This window comes from Oscarella lobularis, chromosome 9 (assembly GCF_947507565.1).
Source record: "Oscarella lobularis chromosome 9, ooOscLobu1.1, whole genome shotgun sequence".
Taxonomy (NCBI): domain Eukaryota; kingdom Metazoa; phylum Porifera; class Homoscleromorpha; order Homosclerophorida; family Oscarellidae; genus Oscarella; species Oscarella lobularis.
This window is the reverse complement of record NC_089183.1, coordinates 1,688,636-1,712,501: the sequence shown is the minus strand read 5'-3', so window position 1 is coordinate 1,712,501 and position 23,866 is coordinate 1,688,636. Positions and strand designations below refer to the sequence as shown.

General features: G+C 44.9%; 2 long non-coding RNA genes across 3 annotated transcripts; one reads left to right on the top strand and one right to left on the bottom strand.

Annotated features, from left to right (window-relative positions):
• The first annotated feature begins 15,828 nt into the window (after positions 1–15,828).
• On the top strand, positions 15,829–17,008 carry LOC136191067 (uncharacterized). 2 transcript variants are annotated; one of them, XR_010670726.1, is made up of 4 exons: positions 15,829–15,916; positions 16,234–16,308; positions 16,425–16,495; positions 16,553–17,008. It is a non-coding gene; the product is annotated as an uncharacterized lncRNA (long non-coding RNA). The 2 variants fall into 2 exon arrangements; XR_010670727.1 differs by having other exon boundaries at positions 16,234–16,342; positions 16,400–16,495.
• Positions 17,009–19,461: 2,453 nt separating this feature from the next.
• LOC136190960 (uncharacterized) lies at positions 19,462–23,258 on the bottom strand. The gene is made up of 6 exons (XR_010670690.1): positions 23,144–23,258; positions 22,838–23,092; positions 22,640–22,783; positions 22,480–22,588; positions 20,968–22,427; positions 19,462–20,918 (listed from the first exon to the last, which is right to left on the bottom strand). It is a non-coding gene; the product is annotated as an uncharacterized lncRNA (long non-coding RNA).
• Positions 23,259–23,866: the final 608 nt, after the last annotated feature.

Genomic DNA, 23,866 nt, shown 5'->3' with positions numbered 1-23,866 from the left:
TTGCGTAGGACACGTGCATAAAAGAATGGGTGCTCGTCTCCGGAACTGGATAACTAACAACAGGAAGATCATAATGGAAGACGGAGGCAGCGTAACAGGAAGAAATCGACTGACTCACCTTGCAATCGAACAGTATAAATAGATTGTTGAATGATCGTAAATGATTTATATATGTATTCATGACTTTTAGCTTGAGCTCAAATTATGGCTACGCCATCAAATCAAACAGCGGAGACGTCGATGCCATGAAGAAGAGCGTTATGGCAGCTCTGTATCACAGCGTTGAAGCCTTTGACAAAAACAAGAAGGTAAGTGACAACACCCTAAATAGTGACAAAAATATTTTTATCTGCAGGTGAGTCAGAAGGATCCATCTCCAGGGCATTCATTTGCTCATGGCCCAACTTGCTGCCCTCAAACAAACGAAGATCGTCACCAGTTCTGTCCGGAAGGAGAAGCGTCCTGGTGCTGGTGGAGACGTGCCCAAGCAGGGCAAAATGCATCAGAAAGAAGGCGTCCTCTTCCTCACGCGTTTTTCCACGAATTGAAAGGAATATTTGATGATCTTTCGTCTCCAGCGCTCTTAGAAAGCTGTAAAGAAGGAAAAACTCAAAACGACGTATGTTCTTAGAAACACTAATCTGTACTTACTCCAAAAAGTTTCTGTAGAACGAATCCTTTCACAACACCTTGTGGACATACGCGCCAAAGGCGAAATACAGAGGGCCCGTGATTATAACGGCAGCAGCAAGGCTCTCTGCCAGCCAGTTCAATCACGGGTCAAAATCCTTCATTCGCCTGCTGGAGGTCACTAGGACGCCAGGTGGAAGGCATTCGTTGTCAGCTTTCAAGAGTTTGGATGACGCTCGCATAAAATCAAGCGAATACAAGGCAACCGTAAAATTCAAAAAATCAAGAGGGAAGAGAAGGAAGAGAAAAAAACAAGGGAGAGATCGACAAGAGCAAGAAGAAGGCCCTACCTATGGCGCTGGAGCGTTTGGAGTTCAGGGAAATGCAGAGGTTGGGGCGAGAGGAAGAGGCAGAGTAAGAGGAACTAGAGGAAGAACGAGGGGACGAGCTAGAGGAAGAGGTAGAGGAAGAGAACCGGTCAAAGGAAGATCAATAAGAAAAAGTAGGGAATAGAAACGCTACGAAGACATTAGGTACATTTTTACAAATAGGACCAAGAACAGAAGAAATACCGGAGGAAGAAGACGAAGAAACCGCGTCTTCGTCTGATTCATCATTAGGTGAAGATTCTTCAAGTGAAGACGAAGATTTTCACTCTTCAAAAGTAAGTAATTTCTAGCAAAAAGTGTTCAAAGCCATTTCTGCTCTAAAGGAACCCGTGATCACCAAAAGGACGGCTCGTCAGAATGTAAGCCACGTTCGATCGATATTTCGCGAGCTCAGCAAGGCCGCAGAAAAAGCGATGAATTCTGGACCGCCCGCAGTCGTTCAACTTGATCCTACTGAAAGTGACGGCGACGACAGCGATTTTGAAGGTTTTCATCTTGTAGAAGTGCCTGACCGCGACGATTCGTTTGCCTTGTTTATGGGAAAGTACCTAGATAAAGGCGGACCTGCAAAATAAAATTGTCACGTACAGAGACGTCATCGCACCTTGACTTCTACTTGCCCTCTGAGCGATGAGCTCGATTCCGGCCATTTGCGATCGAAATTCTACATCTTTTTTGCTGTAAAAACACATTCATATCTATCAGATCTCTTCTTTAGTCGTCGAAAAGCACAAATAAACTTTACAACGATTTTCCCAAAATCGCTTTATTGCGATGGTCTTTTTCCTTTAGTATATACCTAAAACAAAAAGTGCAAACGATTCTATAGGCTTTTAGCAAACGATTTGGCCACAGCTCGCAATTTTAGTATCGCCGACGACGAGAAGACGTTACTCGGGACTTCGGCGGCCATTATCTCGAGCATTCAAAATGGCCGCCCTCGCGTGATCTAACTTCAATTTTTGCGTAGGATTTAGCTGTATCGTTTCTCATTGAAGCTAGAATGAAAGGAGAAGCTTTATTGATATCAACGAATTGGATGTCGAGGGGAAAGATGCTCAACGAAGAAGTAATCCGAGCGTTTCAAAAGTCTGAAGGACGCGAAATGGTCAAAATCTTGTTGTAGAAGCCTATTGTCCAATTGATTTTGAGGGAACGGAACCCTAAGCACTGTTTTTCACGTGATCGCATCGATAGCACTGAAAGGTACGCTAGAATTGAGCCCGATTGGCTTCTAACGGTCGTTTTTTTAAATTTTAATGTTCAAAAACCGCGCATCGGAGGGGCCAGTTGTCGCCTGTAGTGGGATGGGAAGACCTTGGAGTATAAGGTGAGCATAGACATTGAAGATAAAAGCTTTATTTTGGGATTGAAACAAAGTGGGCGTAATATTCACAGTACCACCTTAAGGCAAATAGCCGATCTCTTTCTGGCGGAAGATGGCTCAGTCGAGGCTGTTGCTTCTTCGCTCAATAGTCGCGGAAGGGCAGACAACATTACGAATCGGCCGCGTGTTGAAATGATGAAATGCGCATGATTATAAATTAAGTCTAACATAAACGCTGGGCTTCAATTAGAGACTGCGCTTTAGAAAGTTTAATGTCCCCTGCACATGGGCTATTATTAGAGATTGCGCTTCTTCAGGAGACTGCGTTTATAAGAGAGATAATACGGTAAACGTTATTTTTGGGTTGCTTATGTTTTTTTTCGCGTGTCCCGGGCAAATCGCCTAATGTTGCCGGAGAAAAAATTAGGTAAAGACGCCAAAATGGTTGCAAAAAAGCGTAGTATGATTTTTTCGTTGGTTTTTAAGTAATTGCTATTTTTTTGCCGAGGATAAGTTTGCATGTTGTTAGACAACATTATTCAATTTACATTATGTGTTAATGTTAAATCTAACTTAACACCCTAAAACTAGTTTTAAACAAATTGTAATTTTTTCAAAAAGCATTATAAACGCTCTTTCTGGCTCTCAAAACAGTGATAAAGGTTAAGAACAAGCCTGAACTGCGGTAGAGCACAACCGCCCTGATTTGAATGGAAGCTCACAGCCAGTCTCTTCTCGTTCTCTGCCGTATCTGTGTTCACCGCCTCTCTCTTCAAACTAGAAGAACATTCAAATGCTCCGAGCACGCCGACTCTCTAAAAGACATCTTCGATGTCGACACTGCGGAAGATCGAGCCGATTTTTACCCTCCATCGTATTGCGCAAGCTGCTACAGCATCTTGAATAGATAAAAGCTGCCCTCAAAAGCGGGAAATTGTATCAGCCAGTGCAAAATGTCGTTTCTTGGCCTTGTCACACGGACGAGTCTTGCCTTGCTTGCACCGCTGATACAGAATGCCAAAAAGGTGGTTGGCGACCCCACAAGCGATCAAAATGTTTTGGGCGGCCAAAAGCTGTGGGGCTCTTGAGACTTTTATCAATTCTATTGCTCTGCCTTCATTCAGGCTTCCCTTGAAACTCTATCCGTGCAATTGCAATTCGACTCTTCAGACGTGCTGGTTTTTGTGTTTGCGGCAATGCCCAATTTGCGAAGACATTGTAGACAGACCAGTGGATACTGCCTGTGGTCACCTGACATGTATGAGCTGTTTTACAGGTCATTACGAGAGTCTGGAATCTGGCAGCCCTTGGACGTGCTCTCCAAGAGACTGCAGTGCTGCGTTCAATCCTAAGAAAAAACTTAAATCGTTTGCAGAACACCTAGGTTTGGAAGGATAGCGCATCGCGTCATTGAAACATCACCATGTGATGGTCTGAAAATTCACGTTTGTCAAAATACAACAAGTCCTCCTACCTCTGATCTTTCATCTTTGGCTCCTCCTATCGAAAAAACACCAATACGAAGCCTTCTCAGGAGGATACAAGAGAGAAACAGCTTGCGGGAAACATGGTGCGACGAATGATGGAATCTTCGTGCGACGAAGGAAGCAATGATTACGTTGTCTTGCGTACCGGAAGTCGCGGAAAGGTATTAAAATAGACGGCTTCTATTTTTTCTGATCCTGGCATGCTTTAGCCAATAATATTTGTAAACAGTTCGTGCTCAAGTCCCTTCTAAAAACGCGTAGAGCAGAACAGTCAGTCAGCAAACTGTAGCGAGGGAAAAAATTCGAGAAATAATTAGCGGGGGAGATGGTGATAGCACACGAACACCGCAAGAAGAACGTCGCGTTCTACTTAAGATACAGGCTTTTCCGCTCCTCCTGAGAGATACATCGAACCTGGGACAGGTCAAGCTCTCAAGACCGATCTCACTCTGACGTGGAACAAACTGAAATCCCTTCGGAGGTACTCGCGAGATAATTACTCACCTTACTAATTCAGCTATAGCCGGATTTAAAACGCCAGCAGCGGTGCGTCGAGAGTTTGTTGCGTGCGAGCGGGTTGACGAGAAGAATGTCGGAAGACGCAGTCTTGCGTGAAGCTTCCAATTACAAATTTTCGGGATTTTTCCTTTTTTGGCGCCCATTAGTTCTGCAGATTGGGAAATAAAACTACAGTTTTAATTTTATTTTTATCAGCAGTGGTAAGCGAACCTGGGACTCTTGGACCGCAGCCAAGCTGGCCACCAGGGTACTCTTTTGTCTTCTACGCCCCAGCACGGTCGTCCTTTCCCGGTTGTATTTGGGACCATTACCGTCGTTGGTCTTGCAGTCGTTGGTCTTGACGTTGGTTACGGCGCCTCCTTTCGTCGATTTCTTCGACGTCATCGCTTGATGAAAAAGTGTAGTTACTTTCTCTCTTTGTATTGAAGCGCACTGATGACAATTTTGGCGAAGTCTTTATTCCCGCAATATTGTATTTTCTTTGTCGTCGGGTCGACGTAAAGAGCGAGAGCCATTACGACGTACCCTTCAAAGAAATGGCGCCAATTACCCGTACCTTGACCCAAACGATACGCGTACATGCACGTATACTGTACACATCGTCGGTGCAATTAATTTCAAACTTTTTCATAGTTGTCCGTCGCCTCTCAAAATTTGGATATACGGAACTAGTTTTTGTGCTCGCTGTGAGTAAGACAAATCGTCAAGGTGTCGCGCTTCTGTCACGGATGACGGTAGATAGTCTCGTGATGTTGCGACTTCCGCGCTTTTACGCCGAGTTGCGCCTGGCCGCCTGTTTGATTCTGATCGAAACGCTTCCAAAACAGCACGAAAGGTGAATCATTAATTGGAGAACGAACTATAACGGGCATTTCATAAGAAGCAAAATTTATCACATATGTTCTTCACGTTTTTATTCTTTTGGGCTTTTTAGCTTTATGAAGCAAAGCGGACGGAGGTGAAACGTTAACGGGAGGAAGGCAGGAAGGGAACAACGGAGAAAGATTATATTGCAGTAAAATAACTCATGAGTGACAAGTAGCGTGACAAGTAGCGTGTAGCCTCATGAGTTGAATTAAGTTGAAGTCTTTTCAAAGTTAGACTCATAAGAACCTCATGAAATTTCATGAAGTTTTCATGAGAGGTCCTTTTTTCCACGCGAAAAACTTTTATCAGAACACGCGAAATCTTGTGGAAAACTCATGAGAACTCACGAAATTTTTCGTACGGGGAAGCCGCTGAAGGCCGCAATAGGGGTACCTGGGTAAAAAATGTCAAAAAAATAAAACATGCTGAAAATACTTTGAAGTACTGCCTACCCGCCTGCCAATAAGTGTACTTTATTGCCGTGATGGAACGGGTGGAACGTTCGGTTTTCGGAGAGTCGGTCGTAAAGTAGTGAGCGTTACCGGTTAGGAAAGTGGTCCTTTTCTCATATGCAACATTTTTATTTAAATAGGGTATGGAATAGTAAATATGAAGAGTAAACATGTGAATAAAATAAATATCTTCATATTTCTTCGCGGCCTCGCTTGGCCGCGCCGACGTTCTTAGCGTCGAACGCCTCAAGGAGCTCGCCGAGTTCGTTGACGATCGGCCGCTCTAAAATGGTAAGATGTGTTGTAAATTCGCCCGACTGCCTACCGCGCTCGTCGCCGGTCCCCGAACGCCGGGATTTGCGCGATTTTGGATGTCCTCGGGGTACAGACCTCGAAGAACAGTCTTCAGCGCTTCGGGCTAACAATACGTTGGCACGCTCTTTGCGAACGGCCCCCAGCCAATTTCTCACGCCCTAGCCTGGCGCCATACTAAAAATAAGGGCATTTCTCGATCGATAAATGGACGAATCGATCGATCGATTGATCGATCGACTATTTCGGTCGTAGACTCACCCACAGAGCATTTTTATGTCAAGATACGCTCGCGCACGTCGCTTGCGATTCGTTTCGGGCCTTCCGCCTCGTTTCTTCCGCCTCGTTTCTTCATAGACGCTTCTGACAGCGACGCTGTCAGCAGTGTCTTTAGCTTTGCCGGAAGGTGAAAGCTGTGGAGAAAGATGCGGCGCGCTTCTAGTCGGCTACAGGCGTCGACAGTGCTGTTTACCTCGCGGCGTGGCACTCGCGCTCAAACCTTTCCATGAACATGTCCTCGTTTGTTTTTGTATTCCTCTTTTTGTAAATCAATAATGAACTACGATCACTTGCTACATGGACAATAGCGTTTGCTACATTGACAGTGGCGTTTGTCAAATCGAGTTGCTCGTATGTTGACAATCGCAACTGTCCAATTAGGCTGTTTGTAGCCTAATTTACAGCATTGTCAATGGTTTTTATCAAATCGCGTTGCATTGCTACACAATTGCAACAATGGGTCACGCAAAAAAGTACGGCTCGTGGACAACTAAGACTAGAAAGCGTTTTAGTGGAGTTCCTTCGTGGAAAAAGCGCTTAGCTCAGGCTACGTGTACGGATCAAACCCGCTCTCCACCAGCGGAATGGTGCCGTCCTGCTGCAATACCTCAAAAATTTCGGCCGATGGCTATCGCTTCGTTCACCTAACGCACGTCTTCGACGAATTATAAAGGCTTTTTCGTGCAGCCATTGTCACAAGTCGAATTTTCAGCTTTTGGAGGTCAACGAGAAGCAACTTGTTGCAACTTGAGGAATTTATTTGAATTTTACCATTCTAGCCTTTATTAAAGCTTATTACAGCAGAGAATAACCTCGACGACAAAGGTCGCGAAGCGAAGAGGCAGGGATAATCGCGAAAAACTTTTTTTCTTTTTCGCTAACAATTGATCATTGCAAAATACTGAGCCCTTCTCCCGCAGGCATCTCTTCGTCCTTTTCGTCTTTCCTCTAGGTCTTTTCCTCAGTCATAGCACAAATATTGGCAACAGCTCTTTAAAATCCAGTATCATACCCCAGTTGGAAAACTGTTTCTCATGAATAACCAGAACAGGATCGTTGCTCTTCTGGGCCCCGGTGGCGTATCCATGATTTTCTCTTTGGTCGGGCCGGAATGCGCGGGTCTAGGGGCTGTGCTCCCAGAAACTTTTTTTGAGTGGGCGGGGTCATTACATTAATTTTATCTTAACAGAAGTACTCTACCCGAATCATTACAAAAGCATTATTCGTCTGTTTTTGTCTTCCTTTGCGAAGTTAGTAATTACTTTTTCTAAATCAATTTTCTTCGACAGTTCCCTTTCGATAGACAAAACCGCGAGATCCGTAAGCCGTTCCTCATTCATTGTAGTCCGCAAGTGAGTTTTTATTCGTTTTAGAGCTGAAAACAATCTTTCGCATTCAGCTGTCGAGACACAAATAGTCATCGAAATTTTAATTTTAAATTTTTTGCCTTGGTGGCTTTGATGAACTACGAGAACACTGCACTTCCTATTTTCCTTGGGACCTATAAAACGCACTTCTAGAAATGGATTTCAAATGCGTGTTTGTGTTTTTAAAAATAATGATCCACCTAAAGTCGAATAAATTTAGAGAAATAAAACTTCTGGAACCAAGGTACGTGCACGCTGAAGAATTATCAGGAAGATATACGGGAAATTGAGAAGTCGAGTAAATACCGCAGTGCGAGAGACGTGTCTGGTGAGAAAAAATGCATATTTTGGTGAACAACAGAAAAATAATTTTCTCCTAAACTTTGGACGGGTACTTCGTTACGTTTAGACGACCAACTGTCTCCACAATGATCACAACATCTCCTAACTAAAATATACTTTTTAATCTTTTTGTTTACAGATTAATTGTCACTGAAGTGTGCTAGTTTATTTGATCCGCTAATAGGCTTTCACGATGGCAGCATCGTCACGTTATCATTTTGCTGTCGTTATACAAAATCGAGGATCTGTGTTGGAGGCGAAGGACTATTAAGTAGCACAAAACACAGAACGAAAGGGAGATTGATAACATGCATTTTTGGCTATTGATATGATTAACATTAGAACGCCATGTCGCACGTGACATGATCATCGTGTGATCACAGATTCTTCTGTGATCACAAATATCCTGTGATCACAGATCCCCCGTGATCACAGATCCCCTGTGATTACAGATGCCCCTGTGATTATGAAGCGCCGATAGGGACAAAAGCTAGTAACAGCAGAGGTATGATATAGAAGACCAACAGAAGGATAGATAAGACCAACGGCAAGATATAGATGAAAACCAAGAGAAGCGTATCGATATATTCTCAACGGCAGAATAATAAGAGTAACAGAAGGGAGTATCACGACAGAAATTTCATATAAGCCAAAGTATAGGACCAGTCTAAGACCAATCATGTTAACTGAGCAACAGCCACTAAATGTCTTTTCGGGTATTCGCCGCGCGCGAAGTTGCGTTCTTAAACGCATTGAATGCAGCCATAGGCACCATATTGAGCAAGTGGATCGACTCTTCGACTGAGTTTATCTGTAGATTGCGTGGAAAATTGCACTTCAATTTGCGGCACAACCACTCTCGTCTTCTGACAAATCCATGTCAGCGTATTCATTCTGTCTGTAATCCGGTCAAACTGTTTGCAAGTCGGCATCAGACGTAATCATTCTTGTTAGCCATAACTGTCGTGGCGACCCTCCCCTTTCCTGCGTGATTGTTCTACAGAGATGTAAACCCTTTCAACGCGTCATTGATACTAGGAAGAAAGATGCATTTTAGGCAGAATAAATCGATGTCGGACAAGATGTCAAGATGTCCCGTGTTTTCGAGGTGATAAAAAGGCTGCGAAATCTGTCTATTACAATTCGCCGAACTTCAACCCACATGCGCTCAATACGATTGTGGACGCTGGATACAACTATAACTTAGATTCGATTCAACCCTCTTTGCTCCAGCATTTATCCGAACCTCAATGTTCCAGGGGGTGTTCGGATAATCAAAATTTCGGATAATCGAGGGTAAGTTAGAAATCGAACGTACGGTTCGAAGGAAGCAATTTTGGAAATTTCCGTAAATGTTTGACGTTAATGACATCATTTAAGCATAGCGCGTTAGCAAATTAGCTCACGTGACTTAATTTACATTTTGGATAATCGAGGGTTTGGTTAAACGAGGTTCGGATAATCGAGGATCGAGTGTACGTGGAGACTCCCCCTGGCACCCCTCACTCGCGATGGCATTCCGTACTCGGCTGTAGCTCCTCTGAAAAAACTTAGTACCGTGGCTGCTTTATTGTTGTCTGCGCATTCCGTGTAGGTGATCAAGCGACTATATCCGTCGACGCATCCGTGAATCACACACTTCCACCAAATGAGCTTACCGTATTTACTCTAATAAAAGCCGCGGCGTCAATATGTTTCGGAATGACGGCAGAGGAGGCGTCAAATAGAGGGCGGCGTTTATTTTTTATTGGCACTGTAGCGGTAATGAAAGAAGATAGATCCATAAATTTCAAGAATGTCTTTTAGGATTCGGTACATACAGGTACATTTATTAGATGTTCTCTTTAAATAGTCTTCGTCAATGTCATTTTCTACCACAATTTCGTTGTTTTCTAGTTCTTCTTCGTCTTCTTCAATAACAGCACTCACGTCTTCTACTGTGCTGCATGGCTTGCGTTGTCAATAGCTCTATTTCTCGCGCAATAAGGTCCCTTGCTTCTGAAGCTACACCATCCATTTGAATGCATCTAATTTCGCTGTCTTCTGATCCGTCTGTTTTTAGTGACATGCCAGTAACACGAAACGACTTCCTAATAACATCGGACGAAACTGATTGCCAGGCTGATTTCACCCAATCAACGACGATGGCTTTGCTTGGAGGACGCAAATTTCCCGCCGGAGTAAGGGATTTCTCTCCAGTCGCAATCCAGTCGTCATATTTCTCCCTGTAGGTGGCTTTGAACGGTTTATTCCACGAGATGTCAGCAGGCTGCAATTGATTCGTCAAACCTCCGGGAATAACGCCCATAAGAGTATTCGCTTGTGTTTTCAAAAGAGATTTGATGGTTTCAGTGCTGTGACATTCGTAAGCATCCCAAATAAGCAATCATTTTTCAAATGAGAGCCCCAAACTCTAAGCACCCAGTCCTTTGTCAGGTCTTGATTCATCCAGCCATTTTTGCTGTGCGCAATGACAACTCCAGGAATTTTTGACAACTCTGGAATTGGACGAACGCCTTTGAAAATAATGTACGGCGGTAGTTTTCTTCCGTCGGCGAACGCACTCAAGGCAACAGTAAAACGGTTCTTGTCGTGCCCTGTAGTTTTGAGTGGAACTGACTTTGCGCCAACCTGCTCAACGGTTGTGGCGCCAGGCATATTCATCCAGAATGGAGTTTCGTCCGTGTTTGCTATTGATGCAGGAGAGAATTGGTACTTTAGAAGTAGTTGTCGACAATGCAGCAGAAAAGAAATAACTTTTGTAACAATATCTTTTGGCAGACGCTGTCCAACAGTGGTGCGGCGACGAATGGAAATTGTAAATTGATGTGATTGTCAATTGTAGGTGAAATTCCTAGAAGAACCTGTGCTACAATGGAACATGTGCTACAGCACCTAAATAACGCACGAACTTAACGTCATTAATTAAATAAAAACGTCATACCAATACCACGCCCCAGGCAAAGAAAGATCCGTTAGCCAAATGCCGTGCATTACGCACGCAAAAACATTCACCTAAAAGGACAAACGTTAGAGTCCAGAATAAATTCAGGTGCATCAATTTCAAAAAAATTCCTCAAAGGGGGCTCCACTTACTACAAATGCCGTGCATTACGCACGCAAATACATTCACCTAAAAGGACAAACGTTAGAGTCCAGAATAATTTCAGGTACATCAATTTCAAAAAATTCCTCAAAGGGGGCCCCACTTACTACAACTGCTTTTTCTCTCCGACACGACTATTGTGCTCCAGACACTTCTTTCTTCCATAAAAGAGTCTTCGTAGCGACTAAAAGAAAAGAATCACGAAACGTGCTTGTATACAAGTCGAGGGGTGGCTTCTCTCATCTGCGAACGGAGGAATCGATGCAATGCGCGACGCAAGGAAGCTGAAAGAGCAAACGTCAGAGTGAAGAACCCGTGGATTTTACATTCGATCCTCAAAGGGGCCCCACTCACGACAGCGCCCTTCTCCCACTCTTTTCGGCGCAAAACGAGCAGACGCATAGACTTCTCGACAGCTTCGTGGTCCGAAAAGGCGCCTTTGTAGCCTAGAAAAAAAAGGACGACGCGCGATGACAGGTGGCAGACATCATGACGTCACGCCATTGTTTCGTGCATGCACCATGCACAGCTGTTCTCGTCTGCGCCGACTCATCGCGCGTCCTAAAGGCTTTTTTACAGCTGGGCCGAACGATTCTTTCGCGCAAAATCGCTGCCGATCACCTCTTTCGCTCTAGTTCGACGAGAGCAGACCCCACGCGTTACGTCACGTCCGTGATTTCCGGCGAGGAATCCTTTCCATCTTCACAGCTGTCGAGCCAGAGCTAGTTGCACGAGATTCATCAAGCTAGAGCGAGCGAAACCAGGATCATCTCTGTCTTCTGCGAGCCATTCTCCAGATTCTCCCAATTGTCGCTTCCTTCGCCGAAGCCTAAAGCATCGATCAATTCGGCCGTATCAACGTCTTCAAAGGGATCGGCTTCCTCGTTTGCAGCAAAAGACTTAGCTGGGAGTAAATATTTCCAGGCTTTCTTCAAACTCTCTTCGCTTGCCTCTTTCCAGGACCTAGCGACCCAGTGAATGACGTCCTTCAGTGTTATGGTTTTGAGAACGTCTGTGACTGGCTGCGAATCGTTTTCTCTGACAACAAAGCGAAGAAGATGCTTCTTGTAACGTCGTTTAAGGGGGTCAAGAACACCTTGATGCATTGATTGAAAAGCAAAACTTTAAATTCTATGGAGTTTTCTTCGCAGAATTTCCTGACAAATGGCACAAACTTGTTATGGAACCAATCAGTAAACACTGTTGTGTCCATCCAGCTTCTTTTCTGTGAAAAGTAATCAACAGGCAAAGTGATCATTTCACCCTTCCTAAAGCAGCGCGGCTTTGCACTCTTATGAACCAAAGCCAAGCGTAGTCGGCATGTCCCTGATGCGCTCGCGCACCCCAGTAGCGTTACTCGGTCTTCAGACTTTTTGAAATTTTTTGCTTTCCGTTCATCTCTGCGAACAAGAGACTTTGAAGGCATTAGCCTCCACCAGAGGCCTGCCATCAGCGTTGAATATTTGGTGTAGAGAATAATTTTCTGCTGCAATTATCTCAGCAAGGCTCTTTACAAACGGTTCTACAGCAGAAAAATCTGCTGAGAGCAACTCGCCTTGCAGCGAAACTTGCTTTATTCCATGGCGAATGCAAAACTTTTCAAGCCACCCAGAACTAGCCTTGAAATCATCGCGCCTGCTTCCAGGAGGATGCAGATCATGATAAAGATCTTTTGCTTTTTCCTGAAGAAGAGGGCCAGAAATTGCAGCTCCTTTTGACCTTTGCTGCGAGAACCACAGGAAACAGGCTTGATCGACCTTATCAAAGATTGGCCGCTTAATAATTTTCCTTTTTTTAGCCAGCTCAGGATACTCAGATGCGCTAAGGTGCTCTTCGATTTTTTCTTTACAATTCCAGATGTCTGCCACCGTTGATTTGGGCACACCAAACTTCTCGGACACTAACCTCTGAGAACAACCATCTCGAATGGCGCGAATGAGTTCTAGCTTTGTTTCCAGGGTTAGAGATACGCGCTTCCTCTTTTCCTTTCCGGCCATTAACGCAAGGAACGTGCCGCACGCGACGAAACGCCGAAGAACTGTGTATTACGTAGCAATGCACTGCGTATGCGTATACGGGAACTTATTCTAAGAGCTACCCGGTCCTGAGAGGTGCCCGTAACTTAGAGGTCCGGATATGAGAGGTTCGAGTGTAGTTATGTTTTTCAATGCGCACGCGCGAGAATGTGGTCGGTTAAAATTTTACTGGTTGGCCTAAAAAACAGTGGCAGGTGCCACCACCGCCGACCACCGAAGATTAGATAAGACCCTATCATACATTTTTCTTTCCACTCTCAGTCTGGATAACTTAATTAATCAAAAACTAGAACAGATGTATGCCCTTTCTCGCATAATACTGAGAGATGCATAGCTGATTCTGACGATATGCTGCCAAGTGATGTGCTTGGCATTCAACTAGGGGCACACAATTATTCAAAAATCAACGGACGTAATGGGAATGCCAGCTGCATTACCTGCATACTTCGGGTCTTTCCTGTTTTGAACGAATGAGAGAAGCAGTTCCGCGTCGTTTTGACGAGGTGTGGAACGTCAGAAAAAATGAATATTCCTCTTCTCCACGGAATATGGATTGGGGTCATGTGGCAAAGTAGGTCTCGGCTGTGAATCCTAAAGAACCGCATGTTTGGCGCAGCTCCATCACAAGTAATTGCGACGACTTTGAAGCCGCTCATTTCCAGTTGCTCAATGGCCTCCCATATAATGGTCAAGCCGCAAATCTCGTTGGATTCTCTGTGAAACACGAGATCGTCCTTCACCTTCATTGCGTCAAAAGCGACCGTGAAAACTTCTCCGCTTCCTTTGCTGCCCTGATGCCGCTCTCCTCAATAAGCCAAGTGGATTACGCAGGTTTCACTGTAATCACCCGATTAGACGTCGAAGACATTCTCGGAATATATATATATATACAGTGGTGTTAGAAAGTTTTCGGCACCTTCCAAATTTACTCATATCACGCATGTGCGATCTGATGAGTTTCTTTACCCGGAAAGTATATGTAAATATATATACGTATAGTTCGTATCAGCAAAACCCCATAACCACGTATCTGATATAATAGGGACACCTTTCTTTCTACTAGTAGTTAGTAAAATCGCTATTAAAACACCTGACTGCAGTTAGTGTCAAAATGCCTGTCGTTTTTACTAGTTGAAACAAAGGCCTACGGGGCACCAAGGGTTTCTAAATGTGTTTTTCGGCAGTAAACATAAACTATGTTAATCTTAAATGTGCCGAAAACTTTCTGACCGCACTGTATATGTATATAGTATATATATATATTATTTCGAATAATAGTAAGTGATATTTTGCCACGGCATTGTCAGGGCCGAGCCGTATATAGAGAGAGCTGTGCCAATTTGATTAGTCACGTGATTTCGTGGGCGCCATCTTGTATCCAGCGCAATACGAAAATCCATCAGTGTGCTTGCTCTTTTCGATCGATAGCCGACTCGGCGGAAACATGCCTTCCTGCTCCGCTCTAGGGTGCTCCAATCGCACCGAAAAGGCTACGCAATGTACAGATTCCCTCGCGATCGTGAAAGGCGACGTCAATGGCAGGCAGAAGTAAAGCGAAACAAGTGGCTTCCCAATGCTTTGCGAGGTGCGTTTTTCGAGTCGTTAGTCAGTAGACAAAATGAGGACTATCGTCCGAGGCTATTCTAGGATCACTACGACGGTTCAACATTTGTCAAGACGGTCAAAAAAGATTGAAATGTTATGCGGTACATGAAACTACCTAATCGGAATGAAAACTGCTCTGATGGCGACCGCGAGTTCTCAGGGGAACTTTTCCAACAACCGGATGAGCCTGAGGAACCGGACGAGCCTGAGTCAGACATTGATTTCAAACGAGATTCACTACCAGAAATTATTGCGGATGAAGTGAGTGAAATTGAGCGGAACAGAATCTTTTATATATTAGGTTATTGTTTACATAGTCTTAGGAAGAGTTCTAAATTGTGTGACAAATGTATAGAGGCGATAGAGGGACAAAAGGAAAGCTCCGATGCTTCATTACTAACAATTCTAAAAGAGTATAAGCCAGGAAGTTTAACCAGAGTTTAACAAGAGTTACTAACGCTGTTTTGAAATGATGCTCTCAGTGGAGCGCGTGTTTCGCGGATGTGACGAAAAAGTTTTACTGACAATCAGTAATGTTAAAGAATCATTAATTAGTCGAGCAGAAAGTCTTCTATAAGACGTTGCACTTCCAATGTGCCATAATGTAAAGAGGAAGCTTCTATCTAAATACTTTATTGTACGACTCTCTATTTTTTTGTAAGACTGCCAATGGTAAAAATATGAAAAGAGCTAAAGATAGTAAATGTGATTTAGGAAATCGCTCTGTCAGGGTAACGCCGAGTTGCCACAGCACCTGACACAATCTGCGGCGTGAGCTTGTCCAATTTGGTCACGGTGCTTTAATAATTTCTGTATATGGTTTGGTAATCCTATTAGAAGATTGCCGCTTTCAATTTGTCTCGTTTCAGGCCCCGGGCAACATTTTTTTCATGCATACCTATACGTTTTCGATTAGATAGGACATACACTTCCCGTCAAGGGATTGAGAGTGACCATTTCTTGACTTCACCATCGCCTTTGTACGGTTAGTGGTGTAATTCAAAATGACGCGCTTTTTCTGAATACACTTCCAATGTACGATCGTCTGACGAATTGAGGAGAGCCGTCCATGCATTACCAATCGCCGTCGTTATCCGGGTTGCACGATTCCGGACAGGTGATTGGCATTCAAGACGTCAGAATCGCTTCAAAACGGGGAGATCGGAGCCAACGAAGACTGAATCGGTCCCTGCGAAAGGTAAGAAACGCGTTCGAATAGTGTTAGGCATCGCGCGATGTGGTTTTGGGGTCCTATAGTCGTAAAGAGTATTGTTGCACGATCCGCGTACCTTTTCGAAGGCTCTCGAGGATCGTACTTCGTACCAACGGTTTTTGAACGCGTTTGAGCGACTTTTCGCGTCGCGTGGCGGAATTTGGGGATCCGTTAGTAATGAAATTCGCGATTTGCGTTTTTTCGAAAGTCGTATATCGTGCGATTGGTCTTCGATTGCGTGACCAAGCATGCATTTTTTGATCGATTTTGCGCGGAACCGTTTTTAAATTTTTCTATTTTAGGTTTTCTCCGGCGCGATTACTTCGATGTTTCTGGGTAGAATAACTCGTGCAGAAGGGAGGCAAGATACTCTTCAGGTATTTTGGGAAGCACATCGTTCTTCGGAATTGGGTAAGGATCGTTTTTCCGGAGGGAAAGCTCAGAATTCTTAATATATTTATTGTATAGGAATAATTTATTTTCTGTTGCAAAGAAGGGACAATATGTAAATTTTTGCGGGGAGAGGGCTATCACAACGGAGGGAAGAGTCTCTGGAGACTGGAGGTAATTTGTTAGAGAGACTCCATTGTGGCTGGCTGTAGATTGTTATTTCTCCTATAGTTGGCTCAATGGAGAGGACAGAGAGACGTGGAGGCTGCATCGGACCCACTGAAATGAAGGGGTGATTTAATCGTAGGGGACCCCTAGTATCGATATAGGATAAATATCAGGGTCGTTATATACTACCCGTAAAGGAGCTGTAGCATAGACATTAGGGGAACTATAGTCAAGTTATCCCTGGGCCTACCCCTGCAGTGTTACTGGCTGAAGAAATTTTCGCGTTTACGCTTGGGCAATATGAGCAATTGTGGAGCCGTGAATACTATTTCAAAGGGGGGGATTCAAGTGAAGAGGCCTGTGCGTGGTGGATCGGCTCGGAAAGAAAGAGAGGTGCCCAGCAATTGCGGAGGACCATCATTACCAGTTTGGAAGGGAACATGCTCAAAATAGTTGGACATAACACCAGTTGGATCTACGTAGGGCTAGTATCAGATAAGTGCTTTAAAATCATACAACTGTTGGGAGCTTTGTTTTTCTTGTGATTTGGATCCGCGATATGAAGGTGAGGTACAGTCTACTCGCCGTGACCTTATACTCACGCGATCTCTAATAATGTTCCCGGATGAGGATTATATATTATATAACTTATACCGTTCAAATAATTACGTCGTTGGATTAATGCAGGTACCAAGCACGTTAACGTCAGAGCGTGGCTTCGCAGACTTCCTTGCATTAACCAATTACTGAGGCGTGGTCTAGGTGTGGCCTAGCTATATATAGTCTGCGTAATTGTCTTGGGCGTCAGCGAGCAGCCTTCGATCGTCCTCGTCCATTTCCTCGTCGTCGGACACGGTTCCTTCGTCGTCTTCGTGTTCGTCGTCATCATCGCTATCGTCAGCACCGAGATCAATGAGGAACTGGTCGACCGCTTCCTCTTAAAGGCCGTCTGTACGCCAGAATCAATCTTCTTTTATAGCATGCTCGCAGCATGGCTTCCAGCGCTCTCGTGTGATTTCTTCGAACGCTGCAGGTATCAGCTTCTCGATGTCGGCCAAACGGAACGTCTTGTGGCTCTTTCGAGCGAAGTCTTTCACCTGTTCCCAGTCTAGCTAGATCGGGTTCAGCTCGCAATGGGCAACTGGCAGGCGAAGGATAGTGTGTCCGGTCTGTCGGGCAAGGCTGGCCCCCACACTTAAAATTTTTTGAAATAGCTCTCTTCTTAGGTCCTTAGGCTCCCACTCAATATTGTGCTTGGTCAGCAAGGCCTGCATTTCCCCCTTCCGCGACGACTTTGTTGGAATCTTCTCTTCGACGACATTGTGGTATGGAGCATTGTCGACCACAATGAACGAATGTTTTGGCAGATTTGGGAGCAGCTGTTTTTGGAACCACTCAACAAAATGATTGCGATTCATTTCGTCGTGGTAATCGTCGGATTTCACTTTAGAGCGAAAAACAAGGGCTGCTCCCGGAATGAAGCCGTTTTCGTAAACTTAAAAACCAATAAACATTCTCCCCTACTTCAAGACTGTCCCAAACTCCTTGCAAAACAACCTTCCCCTGAAAAACGAAAAAAGAAATAACTCCTTCAAAACGACAATCTATGGAAAAACAATAGGAAAGCCATGCGTAGCACCGCTCTCTAAAATCAAACAGCGCAGTATGCACCGCTCGAAAAAACGAGGATCACGAGAAAAACACCGTTCGTTCCCCCCTTTCGGGTCCAATTCCCAACGCGCAGCCGAAAAGGCCCCTCAAATACGCTCCAAACCTCGCCGCGAAACGTTCAAACCCTAAAAACCGCGCAGGGAACAAAGAAAAGGAGTAGTATAATCCTTCGGACGCGTACGGGGTCCCGAAACCACAGAACGCACGGGGTCAAATAAGACGCGAACACAACCTACCCTGCGCGACAGTCGACTCCGTTCTTTCTCCTCCCCTTCGTCCCATTTTAAGCCGTTCCAAAGCGATGACTGAAAACACTGCTCCCGTATACACGTAACCCCGGATCGTCACCGCGCGAATCTACGCAAAATGCACAAAGAATATTTTCCGCACTGCCTAATGCCTACAACACAACTCCCTTCTCACAATACATGGCGTTTGCAGCAGATAAAATGCTCTTAGAAACAAAAACACCGATATGCCGACGAACACAATTATATGACGTCAAACCTCAAATATGCCCGCGAGACCCTATACCGAAATTGAAATGAATAAAATTCTCTACCAAACCCCAGTAAAATATTTGTCAATCTCCTTAATCTAATATACAAGATTATGGCTATAAGTTGACAAATTCCAAAAACACTAATTTGCTAACAATAAATAGAGATTACATCCGATGACGTCATACGCACCAAAATAGATAGAGCTCAGAAAGCGCTCTCGAATGATATATAGCACGCCTACAACGCACCAAACGGAACGTTAATCCCGTAACTTATTCATTTAGGAGAGGTTTTTGAGAAATTGGAATCCTGCTAGAGCACCCGGGATTTTTTTTCAGGAAGGGTAGAAATGCGCTCTGCAACTCCCCTAAGCAATCCCTGTGTCTCCCTAGCAACTAAAAATCCTAAAAGAATTTTCCTAACCACTACTCCTTTAACCGACCATAACTTTGAACTAAAAGCATACGCCGAGCCCCCAATCTCCCTTTCCTGTAAACTATTACCAAGGAATTCCTGGACCCAACAGTTGCCATGGTTACTAAAGATTTTCTAAATATGCTTTTGTTTACCCCTTATAAAAAAAAACTAAAACCATTATAGATATTCTTAATTAACTTTAATACTCTTTACGTGTATATTTGTTGTAACCTCTTTAACGTCAGGCACAACTAACGCCATGCAAGCGCAACTCCTGCAGTCCATGCACGCATTTGGCGTTATTAACCCTTCCGCCAATGACTACCGCATCTAATATTAGACTACCTTACACATGTTTTTACGTAACTGTTTCACCTTGTCTTTCGGACTTTCGCCTTCGCCTCGTTCTTCCACGAAGAACTCGGGCGGAGCGATCCCAAACTTTTTCACGTATGATCCTTTCAGGATGGAGCGGTAGCAATCTTGCAGCAGCTGTGTTTACGTGGCGACGATAGAACGTTGCTCTCAATCGCGGGTTCACCATTATTTTGGAAAAGAGATTGCTGAACCCGGCACTGGGGTTGTTCTTTCTGAAGGTGTAGACTTCTTCGATTTCAGGTTGCGTCCAGGTAATGCGATGGCCGAGAGGTTTCTTGATCATGACCTTTCTGGCTTGTGGCTAGTCTTTATTCTCCACTCGCTCTCTGGCGGTGGTTGTGGCACTCTGTTTCCCTTCTGTGACTTGCAATTTGCTCGCTTTTTTTTGCTCTTTCCATTGTGCCGCTCTCTTTCTCGATTCACGATTTGTTGCTCATAGTCGCGGTAGCGCCTATTTCTGCTGGCTCTTGCTCTTCTCGCAATTTCGCCAAACATTTGTCACGAATTCGGATATAAATTTCTTCTGGTATACCCAGGGGAACCGCGTCGTGATGATCGCCCCGGTCGCTTTTGGGGCTCTAAACATCGGGTGTAGCATCTACTTCGTGGGTCTTCTTCGTACTCGCACTGCCCTTGTCGCCGGTGTCGTATTTCATCGGCGATCCCGTCAAATTTTTTTGGCTTTAGCCGCCATTTCAGCTTTTCTTGCCAGAGCAAACCGCACGTAGAATTTTTGCTCTGTCTCTAGGGAATGGCTGTTGCATTCAGCAAGATTTCTTCTATCGTTGTCGCCCAACGTCTCATGGCTGAGCGTACTGAGCATTTGCCGAATGTTGGTAACATTCAAGTTACCCAGTTCGGGAACGTTCTCTTTCATAAAATGTTGCAGGAGCTTTGATAGTCCGCCTTCGAGGGGCTTTCCGTTGACGGACAAGAAGACGGTGTTGACTTTGGGTATCGTTAGCGGTCGCTCGAAAACGGCAATGACGTCTTCTTCAAAAGGCAACGCTTCTGTGCCGTACGTCGCCGATGTCTTAAAATTCTTTGAGACGAGCATTTTGTTTTTCTTGACGTCCTCCGACTCGTTCATTGTCATATGCAGGATCGATTGCTGCCTGGGAGGGGTTACCGGGCAATTAAAGAGAAACCAGGTGTATGTGAACGAAAATTGTCCACGATGTATCCCTTTTTTGCCTTTTCGATCATTTCTTTATAATCGCTCAATTAAGCTTGCAGTGGCCTGCTTGGTGCTTCCTATGGCTGTGGCCGGATCACCAAATTTTCCAGCGCTATACATCGATTCCGCTGTCGTTTTCATCACGCCTTCCTTTTTCTTCGATTTGCTGAAATCTTTCAGTACTTCACTGAGAGCGGCCTTGGCTCGCTCGAGCCATGAAGAAAAAAGATCGTCCAATTTGTTGAAAAGTTTCAGCAAATCTCGTTGAAGAAAGCAAATAAATCTAAAAGCACAGAATCGAAAAATGCGCGCAAAACAGTCAAAAAGAGCACCTTTTGATACTAAAGAGGTGGCTTAGCGCTGTCGAGCTAGCTTTAACCTGTACAAAAATTCTTCGATCCTTGAGTAATCGGCAAGGCATTTCACGATTGATTTCTTGTTCTTAAGCGCTTTGACCATCTTCCCTTTCGTTTTCGTACCTTTGGCTTTTCTGTTAAGAATTTGACAAAGCGGCCGACGTGCGTTGCCGAGTTATTTGCATCCGTTGCGTTTTTTATATTGCCCGCAGCTTCCACTTGCCAATGAACAAACTTTTTCAGTAGATGATGCTCAATTTTTACAGCTCCGTAGTGCGCCTTAACGTGATGACGAATGCTCATCCTCGTCTCGCCGTCCTCGTCGTGCGACACGTTTGCTGATTGGTCCGACAAACTTTCTTCTTCCGACGGGGAAGACGATCCGAAATGAACGGCTTCGAGACACGACGCACTCTGTGTAACGGTTCGTCGTCGTCCTCTGTCATCATAGGCGTTGAAGTTGTCGTCGTCACCCAAATTCGAACGACGTGCCCTTTTCTTCTTTTTCAAGTCGTCGTCGTCGTGCCTTTGTTTGCGAGCACGCTTTTCCCCTTTAGATATTACACGAAGATCCCTCTCCTTCACTTCGCTGGACGTGTTCACAATTACAAAAACCTCGTGCTTTAATTAAGAAGCAAGACTATGTCGGAAGAGGTTCGCGACAAACGGGTGACAAAAACAAAGTGCTGCAGTCATCGCTGCCGTCGTTCTCGCCGTCGTCCTTGCTGCTACTGTCGTCGCTATCGTCACCTTCGTCGCCGCCGTCGCGGTCGTCACCATCGTCGCCGCGGTCACTGTTGCGTCTTAGCTACTGTCGTCGTTGCCGTCGTCGTTGCTGTCGCTGTCGTCATCGTGAAATCTTCAAACTTTCGGCGGTCCTCGACATCCCACGACGTCGCCTTCTCATGACGACTCGAAGTCATCGAATGGCAGATGCGCATCTTGCTCTAAAGAATACAATTAAGCTCAGGTTGTATAAACGCCTTCAAAACTGCTAACGCGATAGCCATTTTTTATACACCTTGGCTATCGATCGGGGGGTGCTTACAAACTTTCGGGTTCCCCGTTCTTATTTTTGGCGTTAATCAGTTCAGATCGGAGAAAAAACTACCATTATTATTTTATTATTTTCAGTAGTAGTGAGCAAACCTGAGACGCTTGAACGGGCTACCAGGGTACTCTTTTGTCTTCCACGCCCTAGCATAATCGCCCTTCCCGGGTTTCATTTAGGACCATTACCGGTATCCAATTGTAAGGTTTGATCCGGCATCTGCAGTCGTGGGTCTTGCAGTTGTTGGTCGTTACATTCGTTACGGCGCCTCTTTTTTGTCCATCTCTTCGAAGTCATCATTTGATGAAAGGGTGTAGTCACTTTTTCTTTTTGTATTGAAGCGCACAGATGACGATTTTGGCATATTCTTCATTCCCGCAATATTCTATTTTTTGTCGTCAGGTCGACGTAAAGTGCGAGAGCCATCAACGACGTACCCTTTAGAGAAATTGTGCCAATTACCGGCACTTCGTAGCCTTGTGCAAAGACTCTGTCGCGGTCCCGAATCTGCATGGGGTTCGCTGAGGGAGTCTGGTGTGGCAGCGCCTACTTTAATGAGATAATTCATTGGTAGTGACGTAGTGACAGCCATCTGACCAAGCCATCTGACCAAGCCCCTTTTGCCCTTCTCGTAGCGTTGCCATTCTTCCTCAAAGTTGGCATTGACATTTGCCGCAATAGTCCTGCCGTTTCTTACGTTTGGTAGAGATTGAGGCCTTCTTTCCGATTCCTGTTGCTAATCTAATACTTAGATTTTATTCATTCTGCAATTAGTTCGCCTACGTCACGAATTACGAGAAAGTATTCTTTTAATGCGTCTTGCAGTGAGTGAAAGTTTCTTTTCATCAGAAACCGCTTTATGTCTTTTAGCTCGTGCTGCTCAGGCTTCGTACGAGATAGAAAGTCTGCGCAGATTCTTACGTTACGGCCGCAGCACTGCTGTGCTGTTTGAACATGTTCCTTCCTTTGAGAAGAGAGCGTCCAATTTCAAGTATTGAACTGGGCATTCTTGTTACCAACACGATTGGTCACAACATTAAAAAGGAGCGACTATGGCAGAAATTCAAGTAAGGCAAAGAGAGCGTCTTAGTTTATGTCTACCATGGTTTCTCGCCCAATGGATGAACTGAGTCACTTAACGCAGAAAAGACTGACTTTCTGATAGTTCTAAAAACATTGAGTTCATAGTTAGACGAAAACAAAAGCCTCAAAAAAGAACTCGACAGTCTGAAACAGGCTTCATCATATTCTCAGAAGTCAAAATGCAGACTTCAAGCAGACGTTATTAATTTTCGGACAAACCTCGAAGTGAGCAGAGGAAATGTTTGGCGAGCTACACAAGAAATATTCCAAGATAAATTTTTTCAGTTTCAACAGCACACAGTTGTAAATATAAAATGGGAAAACTTTGGCTCTTCCCTAGGAGCAAGACATACAACTTCGCGAACTGCGTGCAATTGCTCATTGGTACGCACCGCGTCTGTTAGCATTAATTGCGTCTTTGGACTCTTTGTTTTCGAAATCTATAATACTAAGAGCACAACTCGAAACTGGTACGCGCATCTCCTCCGCCGGCGCGTCGAATTGCGCGGCGCCGAGCTCGGGGCGCGTTCCCCGAGCTCCAGCGCGTTGCGTGGGCCGGTTCGCGAGCGTCGGGGCCCCACGCGAGGCGAGGCGACCGAGCCGCCCCGAGCGGAACTTCGGCGCGGCGGCGAAACTCGCAGCTCTCGCGCGCCCGATCGGCGGAGGGCGGCGCGATGTCGCGTCGGCGATATTCGAAGACGGCACCTCTCCGACGATCGAGCGATCGCCGAAGTAGAAAGG